Source organism: Eptatretus burgeri, chromosome 10 (assembly GCF_056783735.1).
Source record: "Eptatretus burgeri isolate ZD-2024b chromosome 10, Ebu_testis_v1, whole genome shotgun sequence".
Lineage (NCBI taxonomy): Eukaryota > Metazoa > Chordata > Myxini > Myxiniformes > Myxinidae > Eptatretus > Eptatretus burgeri.
In genome coordinates, this window is record NC_140970.1 from 77,807,542 (window position 1) to 77,820,319 (window position 12,778).

Sequence of the window (12,778 nt, forward strand, 5' to 3'; positions counted from 1 at the left end):
CGTCATGGACGTTTTTAAATGACGTTTTTCAAATGTGCCCGGAAAAAAGTAGCGGCGGTGAAGGTATGCGCTCTACCGAGTGCCCGTTCTAGTTAATTATTGTATTCTCACCAAGCCATTCCTTTTCTGATTAAAACAAATCATTCAGTTTTCCGGCAACTCAATTTCATCTGCTCATACCACCTGGTAAGTTTTTTTTATTTTTTTATTTTTTTTTCATCTGCTAATGGTAAACCCTTTTACTGAATACTGAATCATCAATAGCGTACATGTATGTATGTAATATATACAAGTCTGGAGACTGCGATGGTTCACGAGCAATGTACACGGTTCGCCTTTTTTATTTTTTGACCTTCGAGGGGACGCCACGTGAAAACTGGCGGGAATCGGGAAAAACGTAAATGATGAAAGTTGTAGTAGTCGAAGAGCACTACTTGCATACCAACTTTCATTTGAAACAGTTGAAAACTCTAGGAGTTCGATGCCCAATTTATTGATTTTTTTTGACATTTTCTAAGTTCGTGACCTTGTGACCTTGACCTTGGGATGAAAATGAAAAATCGAGCTCCGTGGGGTTATGCAGGTGCCATTGGGCTAACCAAATACCGAAACCCTGCCAGATTCAACAAACCCCCTCAGAGAAGATGTAACTTGAAACCAGCTACCCCATAAAAACACATGTTTTTGGGGTGTGGCTCCGTCCATAATGGGCGCAGCATGCCCATTCTCAGGAAAAACACAACGAGATCATGATATAAACCTCCCACCCAAATTTTATCAGAATCGGATCAAAACCCACGGAGCTATGCTCGGGACAGACAGACAGGTACACACCCATAACGAATATAGTGGTCACTTACCGACTTGTGAACCAATTATGATATCAGTATTCAGTTAGCTACACAATACCGAAAATCCAGTTCGATTCAGACAACTTTGAAATTTTTACCTATAGCACTCTTTTCGGCCGTTGCTAGAAAACGGAGATTGCTATAGCAACGGTTGTCATGGTGTGTGGTAGAGGTCATGGTATGAACCTACCGCTTGAGTTTCACCATAATCAAACAAGAATTGCGAAATCCTAAACGTAGTCCACCTTTTTTCACGACTAGTTTTTTCGGCCATTGCTAGGCAATGGTGGCATCCATAACAACAGCTGTTTATAGTAGGTGGTATAGATCATGATATGAACCCACCACTCGAGTTTCATCGAAATCGACCACGAATTGCGAAATCTTAAACGTAGTTCGCCTTTTTTATTTTTTGACCTTCGAAGGGACGCCACGGGCAAAATGGCGGGAATCGGAAAAATGTAAATGATGAAAGTTGTAGTACTCGAAGAGCACGACTTGCATACCAACTTTCATTCGAAACTGTTGAAAACCCGAGGAGCTCGAGGCCCAATTTATTGATTTTTTTTTTTTTTGTGAATAAAGTAAACGCTTTGTGATCCGATGTCTGAATGTGTGCATATATACATATATTTATATATAAACAATTGACCCCTACCACACTCCTCTAGCCGAAGAAGCTGCAAAAAGCAACCCAAGAATGCCTACACAAGTAAGTGCTACGCTTATTCGAACCCTTCCCAGAGTTCCTCAACAACTATAAAGACGTTTACACATAGTACACACATGATAATTCCAATGCGATACACCCCCCTCAGCCACCGGACCGGTTTCATCACTTATTGGCGAATCATCAGCGATAGCACAGACAGCAATGTATACCAATGAGGCTCTCAAGCACGTACCACGTGCAAACATCAAAAGCAGTTACTATATAAATGAAGAAAGACCCATCCACATCTCTCACCTGTGAATGGATGGAATAGCCAAGCAGCTCTCAGCTAATCAACTAAACCCAAGTGGCTTTTCCTTCATTGATTTGACATCATATGTACGAATGGAGAGACAGGAAGTTTTGCCACACTGATTAACTTCAGTAGTTTCGAGCCAGCATTCAGCTCACGGCTTGTTCAGCCATAGTCGGAAGATGTGTGAACGCTGAGGGCGTGGATCCTAGCTGAGGCAGTTGTACCAACGAATACATAATATGACTGGGCATGAGGACCCTACAGGGTGTTTTTGCTTTTACCAGCATCTGCGGTTGGTTGACAACCCTCCAGGCCATGGGGTTATTCCTGGTCTGGGGGGCTCAGGATTAGTAGTTGGTGGCCAGTCCGAGTACGTACGTCATGAGCCTGGCACATGTGCCAGACCTGCAGTGCCGATAGAAATGTCTATAGAAAACCCACAGTGCTTATATATATAGTCTACACCCCCTTTCTAAACTTTCATCTTTTCTGCCTCACAGCCTGGAAATAAATTGCATTAAATCAGACTTTTTCCACCTTTATTTACACATCGTAACCCACAACTTCCAAGTGAAAAGCAAATTCTACAAATTTCAGACAATTAATAATACAAAATTAGAATTTCTTGGTTGGATAAGTGTCCACCCCCCTGAGTTAAATATTGGTTGAAAGTACCTTTGACAGCAATTACAGGTGTGAGTCTGTTGGGATAGGTCTCTACCAACTTTGCACACCTTGATTGGGTAATATTTGCCCATTCTTCTGGAAAAAGTTGTCCAAGCTCAATCAAGTTGTGTGGGGAGCGTTGATTGACAGCAATCTTCAAGCTATGCCACAGATTTTTCGATTGGATTTAGGTCAGGGCTCTGACTAGGCCACTCAAGGACATTTATCTGTTTGTTCCTTATAATCACTCCAGTGTAGCTTTGGCTGTGTGCTTTGTGTCATTGTCATGCTGAAAGGTCAACTTCCTTCACAATTTCAGCTTTCTTTCAGAGGACAGCAGGTTTTCCTCTAGGATTTTTCTGTGTTTTGCTCCATCCATTTTCCCTTCTATCCTGACAAGAGACCCAGTCCCTGCTGATGAGAAACATCCCCCGAACATGATGCTGCCACCACCATTCTTCACAATCGGGATGGTGTTCTTTGGTGATGTTTTGCATTTCAGACAAAAAGTTCCATCTTGGTTTTGTCAGACCATATAACTTTTGCCACAAGGCTTCAGAATCTCTGGAGTGGTTTTTTGCATTCCTCAAACAGGACTTAAGGTGGGCTTTTTTGAGTAATAGCTTCCTTCTTGCCACTCTACTGTGCAGTCCAGACTTTTGGAGTGCTTGGGATATTGTCACATGCACACAGTGACCAGTCATTGCTAAAAAGGCATGTAGCTCTTTAAAAGTTGCCATTGGCCTCTTGGTGGCCTCACTGATCAGTCTCCTCCTTGCTTGGTCATCCAGTTTGGAGGGATGGCGGGATCTAAGCAGGGTATTGGTGTTACCATCCACATTCCACTTCTTAATGATTGTATTGACTGTGCTTCAAAGGATATTCAAGGCCTTTGATGAAATATTTTTATACCCATCGCTTGATCTGTGCCTTTCCACAACTTTATCTCATGGGTCTTTTGAAAGCTCTTTGGTGTTCATGGTTGAGTGTTTGCTATGAAACACACTATGCAGCAGAAGAAACCTACAGGAATAGCTGATTTTATTCTGAAACTAGAAGGGCACTTGGTCGAGTACATAACTCCACCAGGCTGATTCGTTTACATTTTTGTATCCCACTGACATGCCGGATCTGGATTAGGACCTGAACTAAAATTGAATGAGATTGTTCTTGTCACCTAGCTAACTCATCCACCATAATTTCGTCCGAATCAGTCTTTAACTTTTTGAAATATCATGCTATATATATTGTTTTAGCCCGATCACTCAATGGTGAAGAATCATTAAAAAAATTTTTTTTATCAGATCCGGATTTTCACCAAAATCGAATCAATTCTTCCTCATTACATACTTAAACTGCCCACCAAGTTTCGTCTAAATCCGTCCACAACGTTTGGAAATATCCTGCTATATATCATTTTAGCCCAATCATTCAATGGTGAAGAATCACTTTAAAAATTCTAGGATCCGGACCAGATCTTCACCAAAATCGAATCAATTCTTCCTTGTTATATACCCAACCTGCCCACCAAGTTTCATCTGAATCAGTCCACAACTTTTTGCGATATCCTGCTATATGTCGTTTTTCACCCTATCTCCCAATAGAGAAGAATCACTTTTTAAATTCTCAGATATACATCCAGATTCGCTCTTCACCAAAATCTAATGATTTCGTCCTTGTCACACACCCAAGCTCTCCACAAAATCCCTCCAAATCCGTCCACAACTTTTTGAGATATTTTGTTCACAAACAAACAGACAGGGGTGAAAACGTAACATCCTTCTACCTTCGGTGGTGGAAGTAATAATCAGAATCATGACAATTTAACACAGGTTGGGGCCATTTAACTTGGTGTGAGATTTTGAAGGTGGTTGGTTACACCTGAGCTAATTTACAATTGCTGGAAGGAGGGTGGACACTCATCCAACAAAGATATTCTTGCATTGTATTTTTAATTAATTTTCTGACATTTGTCGAATTTGTTTTTCACTTGGAATTTGGGGGTTACAATGTGTAAGTAAAGGTGGAAAAAGTCTGATTTAATGCAATTTAATTCCAAGCTAGAAGGGAACAAAAGGTGAAATTTTTGAAATGGGGTGTAGACCTTTCTATAGGCACTGTCTACTATGTATATTGAAATGAGAGCGAGAGATGAACCTTCAGAGTTTAGGCTTTATTCCATTTGATTGGAGCCGCTTCTGTGGACACACCAGGAAATACAGGTTCAGCTAGGAGTACATAAGCAGAAACGTATACATGTGCAGTTAACCATTGCAGACTAATCCGCGTAAGCACGGAGTTCGATATAATCTCCATTCTCACCAGTCAATGAGCACCTTCAGTTAACGAGCATCAAGTGGACAGCCGATGTCAATAGCAATGCCCCGGGGACAATCACTCGTGCCGCAGAGAGACATCCCCTTATACGCGAGACGCACAACATGTGATCCCGCGTCATGTCCCTTGATTCACGTTAATTCACCACATTCTCCTCACCTTTAAAATGTAACTAGGGGCCCATCTTACACACCATGATTGCTTTAGCTCCATAGGAGTATACATTTCAAGCAACGTGGACTAATAGATCTACAGGAGCATACATGCCAAGCAGTGATTATTTTGAGTTGTAGGAGCATGGAAATGAGCATCGATATATGATATAATGGGCATATAGGAGCATGAGCAGCGAGAATGCCGATAATCCCCTTTACAGATTGAGTCGTCGAGGGGGCCTTATTCGTCGACCTCTCCGGGAGTAAACGGCAGTTTCACTTGAGGGAGACTCCCGATCCTCTTGGTGAGCCTCGACTTGTGCCGGGGATGACTCCTCGATCGCCCTCGGGGGGAACACGGCAGCCCCGTCGCCTGGCGGAGTTCCTGGGGGCGAACTGTCAGAAGGAGGAGAGCCAGGAGGTGGTGTACCGGCGGGAGGAGTACCGGCGGGAGCCAGATGGCGAACCGACACAGTGGTCTCCCTGCCATCCGGGAGCCTGACATGAGCATACTTTGGATTAGTGTCAATGAGTTCGACCCCCTCCACCAGCGGTTCGTACTTGCTTTGTCGTACCGGGCGTTTCATGAACACTGTACCGGGGTGGGTCAGCCAGTTGGGCACCGTTTGACTGTCAACATAACGTCGTTGGTGAGTAAACATACGTTCGTGAGGAGTGGCATTTGTGGACGTGCAGAGCAAAGAGCGTATGGAATTCATTGCGTCAGGAAGAGCAACCTCCCATCGCTCGGGGCCCAGTCCTCTCGATTTCAGCGCCAGAGTTACGGCTTTCCAAATAACTCCATTATACCTTTCCACCTGCCCGTTCCCCTGTGGGTTGTAACCCGTCGTTCGACTAGTTGCTATGCCGTGCTCTAATAGGAATTGTTTTAGCCCGGCCGACATGAAACACGGCCCTCTGTCTGAATGTATGTACGAAGGTCTCCCAAACATAGCGAAGACGTCAGACAGACATTTTACGACAGTGCCCGAGGTCATATCCGAGCACGGAAACGCGAAAGGGAACCTTGAATATTCATCAACAACGGTGAATATGTATCTGTTGTCTGTCTCGGTGGGCAGGGGCCCTTGAAGTCGATGTTTAGTCTCTCGAAGGGGGAAGTAGCCTTGATCAGTCTGCCAGATGCCGCGCCAAAGAATCTGGGTTTTAGTTCAGCACAAACAGGGCATGAAGCATTCATTTGTTTAATATCTTCAACAGAATAGGGAAGATTTGTCTGCATTTAGAAATGTGCCATCCTGGTTACCCCTGGGTGGCACAGAGACACATGGAGGTCTTGCAAAGCCTGACTGATTGTTGCCGAACTGTAGACCCGGGAGAAGGTATCTGCAGCAGGGTTTTCCTTCCCGGGCCGGTAAACAATGTCGTACCTGTAGCAGGCTAGGTCTATCCGCCATCTCATAATTTTTTCATTCTTAATTTTCCGTTATTTTTCCCATCAAACATGAAAGCCACGGATCGTTGGTCCGTAACGAGCGTGAAGTGGTTTCCCAGTAAATAATGTCTCCATTTACGCAGCGCTTCGACGATGGCGTACGCCTCCTTCTCTATTGCCGAGTGTCTCTGCTCGCTTCTAGAGAGAGTTCTCGAGAAGAAAGCGACCGGCCGCCCAGACTGATTAAGTGTTGCAGCTATGGCGTGATTTGAAGCGTCGGTTTCCACCACGAAGGGCACCGAGCTGTCGATCGATAAAACCACGGACTTACTGATATCATCCTTGAGATCGTGGAAAGCTTTCACGACAGCGGCATCTGGTGGAAAGTTTTTGCAATGCACTAGGGGATATATTTTCTCGGAGTATTGCGAAATCCATCTTGCATATAGTGTTTAAGCGAACATCCCGATCACCCGGCGCATTGTCTGCAAGTCCTGAGGTGGTGGAAGCTCACGGAGCGGGCGCAATCGCTCAGGATCAGGCTTAATTGTGCCGTTGGCTATCGTGTAGCCGAGAAGGTCAATTGACCTTGCCGAGAATACGCATTTCTCGTAGTTGAGAGTCAGATTATATTTTCCAGCAATGCTCAAGAATCTGTCCAGATTCCTATCATGTTCCCTCTGATCCCTACCGCACACTGTGACATTATCCACGTAAACAAAAGTGTCTTCGAGGTTTTCATCTGAGATGATGTCGTCCATAACCCGTTGGAAGCAAGCTACCCCATTCGTGACACCGAAAGGTATTCTCCTGAATTGGTAGAGGCGCCTCCCTGCCTGGAATGCAGTGTACGGTTTGTCTTCCTCTCGGATGGGAATTTGATGATAGGCGCTTCGCAAGTCGATGGTACTGAATACCTTATAATTGGCCACGCGTTCGACCATCTCATCTATGCGCGGCAGGGGGTAGGCGTCGAGTTGGGTGAAGCGATTGACCGTTTGGGAATAATCGACAACCATCCGTCTCTTATGGTTCTGACTGCTGGTCACTAACACCTGTGCGCGCCATGGCGAATCGCTCGGTTCTATAATTCCCTCCTCCAGTAATCGCTTGGTTTCTGAAGTGATGAAATTCATGTCAGCAGTGGTATATCGCCGCGATTTGATCGCTATCGGTTTGCAGACCGGCGACAAGTTAGCGAACAGCTGGGGGACGTCACCTCCGCGGTGGTCAGCGCATTTAAAATTAGACGAGGCTTGCTTCCTCCAAAGGGTATTTCGACGCTCGGTGCTGCTTGAGGACATTATGACCCAGAATTACGTCTGCGCACAAATCACGAAGCACCAGCACCTTTACATCCCGATGCGTGTACCCTTTTACGTCCAATTCAACATTGCAGTACCCTCGTACGCGGGATTGTAGTGAGGTGGCGGCCATGCATACCGTATTGTCAGTCGGGTGGATTACCCATTTCCTGCCCTTCACTAGCGAGCTGTTGACGAAACTTTCAGAGCTACCGGTATCAACCAGAGCCTCAGCCATATGCCCGTTAATTCGCACGTTGATGATAGCCTTGGATAGATTCCTCGGAGAGGCTGCAGTCAATTTATTTTGCGAGTAGAGAGCCGCAGAAGTGGGTTTATTCCTCCTTAGAGTAGATTTACATACCCCTGGCATAATGCCCTTTCTTGTCGCAATTCATGCATGTGGCATCTCTGGCTGGACATTTTTGACGAGGATGCCTTTGTACCCACAAAAGAAGCATTTACCGACCGGGAGCAGTTGCTGAGGAGTTTGACGAGGTCTGGGTATCCGGCTCCTCGGGTGTTTCTCCATCCCTCATGTCTGGCTGTGTCTGTGCCAGTGGGGTTCCTTGGGTTCCCATCGTAGCAGCGTTCATGAGCAGCATTGGTGTCCCAAATGACTCAGATTGCTGCTGAGCCGTATCCATCGCTCGAGCCTGATCGACTACCTTGTCAAGAGTGGGTTGCGCTTTCTAGTAAGCGTTGCCGTATGTGGGCTGATCTGAGTCCTTGGATGAATGCCTCCCGTGTCGCTTCCTTTCGTGTTCCTCGGCGCTACGGCCCGGAAGCTGCCGTCTTTTCCCAGCTGATTCAGAGCTTGCAGGAACTGATCGATTGTCTCCCCGGCTGCTTGCTTGCGTGTGTTGAGAAGATGTCGATGTATACCTCGTTCTTGGGCTTCACGTAGAGCGCCTGCAGTACGTCAATCGCTGCTTCGTAAGTGTCGCACCCCGAGAAGAGCCTGTACACGCTGGGCGAGACATGATTCACGAGAGCGGCAAATTTGTCAGCTCCTCCGCGATGATGGTCAGATAGTGTGAGAAGGAGCAGAACCAATGTGACCATTTCATTTCTGCGTCAGTCGTGTTTGGGTCTGTCGAACCTCTCTGGTTTGTAGATCTTGTCCATCTTTGGTTGAGAGAGCCGAGAAAATCAAATGGAATAAATTGAAATGAGAGCGAGAGATGAACCTTCAGAGTTTAGGCTTTATTCCATTTGATTGGAGCCGCTTCTGTGGACACACCAGGAAATACAGGTTCAGCTAGGAGTACATAAGCAGAAACGTATACATGTGCAGTTAACCATTGCAGACTAATCCGCGTAAGCACGGAGTTCGATATAATCTCCATTCTCACCAGTCAATGAGCACCTTCAGTTAACGAGCATCAAGTGGACAGCCGATGTCAATAGCAATGCCCCGGGGACAATCACTCGTGCCGCAGAGAGACATCCCCTTATACGCGAGACGCACAACATGTGATCCCGCGTCATGTCCCTTGATTCACGTTAATTCACCACATATATGTTGACCGTTTTTACAGCCATTTTTCCCTGCTGTGCAGGGGTTTGGCTTTTTGTGAGGCAATGTTTTTATGGCCGGATGCCCTTCCTGACGCCAACCCTGGTCACCTCTTATGACACACAGGGATATGGTACACCTATTCTAACCGGGGCATACACCGGGACCAGTACACTGGTACTCATTTCGCCGACCTCAGAAGGATGACAGGCTGAGTCAACCCCCTGGTGTTAATTCAGCAGCCAACGGGACTTGAACTCAGGACACTGGGATCCCAAGCCGCCACCCTAACCACTAAGCCAACACCAGGCTTACTGTCTACTATATATATATATATTGTTGTGGTTACCAGATTCGCAAACCACCATTCAGGTCCCTTAGGTGAGGTATCTCGGTAAGTGCATGTGTAGTTAGGCCCAAACCCGTTGTCTAGTGGGAATACATGTCATTTATACGTGCTGCGACTCTTCAGGATAGCCGTTTTTCTTTTACTATCTTTATTTTGGACCAATCGCCACCATCACAACCACAACAACAACCACCAACCACAACGCCGCTTCACCACAACCGCCATGACCTTTACCGTCGCAACTCGCCACCATCGCATCACCGTCATCTCGCGCCACTCATGGGCACCGATGCTGGACTCGTGTAGGGCGCACGTTGAACAGCGTGTACAAAATCACGGATTTTCTGCTTCAAAAACGGATCCAAAACGACACACGCCCACTTTTTGCCGTCCAATCGGTGAGCGAGGGGCGAATTGGCCCCGCCCCCAGGGCGATCGATATATGCAAATTTGTGGATCAAAAAGCCTTCACGCCCACTTTTTCTCGGGCCAATGGGGAGCGAGGTGAAAGGTCAAAGGGAGGGGGTCAAAGGCGAAGTTACGGGGGGATAAAAGGACGGTGTTCGTGAGTCAAAGGAGTCGTAAAAGTCGGAACGAGGGAGTCAGCAGAACGGGAACGGGAACGAGAAAGAGTCAGCAGAACGGAGTAGTAAAGGTCGGAACGAGGCGAAGGAGTCGGAACAGAGAGTCAAGACTTCGCGGGCGGTGGAGCTGCTCGTCGTGTGCGTTGAAGTCGGAACGGAGGGGACGAGCTGTGGAGAGGCGGCGAGGGCGGACGAGGGGGTGCTCGCGTCGTGCAGGGAGCTGCACCCCTGGGAGGCCGGCAGCGCGACCTGGCCGAGGTGGAGACGCTCGTCGCGCACATAATAAAGATCCTCTATGCCCCGAGCATCAGCAACCCCCCTCCTGTTTCCCCCCGCGCTGAGATAGTGCGACCAAGGGGGCCCCGTTCCCACCCCCTGCCAGGCACTGTCCACGAGGCCCGCGGGTTGCGGGGCCATCGCCGCTCCGCGTCTCATCACCAGACGGGTAGGCCCGACCAGGTCTCGGCCCCAGGCCTACCTCATTCTTGAGGGTATTTCTTTTCCTTGGTTTTGGGTATGTGTTGTCGGCGCCGTCTGTGAAGTAGAATTGTATAAGTGTTGCCGTGTGCTCGGTAGTCGGTATTAGCTCTGCACTGTGTTTTCACTTTTATGTTTGCTTTTTGTGTAAATGGAATTGTGTTTTCTTTTTTGTGTGCATTTGGTGGAATTGTATTTGTGTGCTTCCCGTGTGCCGAGAATAAACGTGCTTTATTGTTGAACTGTTCTCCCGCTTCGCTTCGTCTTTTCCCCCATTGAATCCCCATCTTGCTTCACGTAAAGGGTTGGTAGTGGGCTGAATACGCCCGATAATTAATCGAACCGTCGAGGTCGACGATAACACCGCTCGGTTATTCTGATAGAACGGAACGGGTCGCTTAAGTGGCCCGTGTCCGAAGTCGACCTGCGGCGAGGTGCGATCGCCCGGTCTACCCTCCGCGTGGGTACTTAGGTAGTTCGAATTTGGCGAGCAACCCTATCCCACGCGGGGGCTGATTGGCTCGATCGCGGTGAGACCGAAAGGTCCACCCGTGACTGGTTCCCGGCGTTAGTCCGAGAGGGTCACGACTGGATTGTCCGTCCGGTGGGCGACGTGCCGCGATTCGAGTTACGTGGCCGTTCGCACGCCGGCGGGCGCGAAGACCGCAACAATATATATATATATATATATATATATATATATATATATATATATATATGTATATATGTATATATGTATATATATATATATATATATATATATGTATATATGTATATATATATGTATATATATATATATATGTATGTATATATATGTATATATATATACATATATATATATATATATATATATACATATATATACATATATATATATATACATATATATATATACATATATATATATATACATATATATACATATATATATATATATTGTTGTGGCCAGGGGTACCTACACACCAGCTTGTCACTCAGGGGGATTAATCCCTGGTTGTCCTCGGTTGAGCTGGACTTGGGGGCCACCGCTCACAATTAACGTTATGGTACAGTGGGTTGTTTTAAAACCACGAACGCCACCCAGTTAACCACGAGTTCCAGTGTCCGCCATCTAATTATTGTTTAACTAGAGGTCACGTGGTTACCTGAACGGGGAATGAGCCCTTGGCAAAGCACCAATATTATCTCGATTAGATTTTAATTAGGGCGGCTGAGCGTTTTAACCACCGGTGCGTGCCGACGATTTTTGGTCAAATCTGTGGTAATTCTATCTCCCAGTCTATCTCGGTCTATCTATATAGATCGGGAGGTCTATAGACCTCCCAGTCTATCTCGGTTCGGACAATGCTAGACCAATGGAAGGAAAGGACAAACACGGACAGGTTGGAAATCGGCAAATAATTTATTAATAATAAAATAAATAAATGGAAAGAACTTTTTATTTGCTGAGGTAAATAAACAATGAATTTCAAAGCAAAATCAATCAAAATGCCAGGAAAGAGACAAAGAGCAGATCCTTATGGGGGGGGGGGGTCGACTTACTTGCAGCTAAACACAGACAAGGGTACCCAGCAGATCATTCAGGGGGAGGGAGGGGGAAAGAATCGTCTCGCTCACCAGAAAGTCGTCCTTGAAGCGAAAACGTCCTGAAATGCGTGTGTGTGTGTGTCACGTACGTCGCCGGCACTCAGCCTTGCCGTGCACCCTCTCGCGGGGCAGCCTTGAATGCCAGTCGAAGTCTGGAGGGCACCGAGATCGTCCGTCGCGGGTTTAGACCCTGGTGTTGTTGTTGACCAACCCGTGCCTCACTTGTTGGCGCCGCTGCTCACACCCACACACGCACCACACGCTCGCCTGCCCAAGCACTGGGAAGGACGAATTATTTCGTTGGCGCTAGTCAGACATCCACACGCTTGCTTGTCCGAGCACTGGGAAGGAAGAATTATTTCGTCGGCGCTAGTCAGACATCCACTTCTTGCTCGCTTTTCTTGCCCTTTGCTTTTTCCTCTCTCCTTTCGATTTTTCTTTTTCCTCTCGCTTTTTCTCCTCACGATTTTCTCTCCTCACGATTTTCTCCTCACGCTTTTCTCTTCACACTTTTTCTCTCCTCTTTTCTCTCCACGCTTTTTTTCTTCAGAACGTACCTCTCGCTTGTTTTTATATCTCCGGGCC

The 12,778-nt window shown here is 46.7% G+C and overlaps 1 long non-coding RNA gene across 1 annotated transcript in view; it reads left to right on the forward strand.

The window, feature by feature from the left end:
• The first annotated feature begins 12,452 nt into the window (after positions 1 to 12,452).
• Positions 12,453 to 12,778, forward strand: part of LOC147018914 (uncharacterized) — a 45,601-nt gene continuing 45,275 nt past the window's right edge. The window contains exon 1 of the long non-coding RNA XR_015062584.1: positions 12,453 to 12,778. This exon is cut by the window's right edge and continues 125 nt beyond it. This is a non-coding gene — a long non-coding RNA (uncharacterized LOC147018914).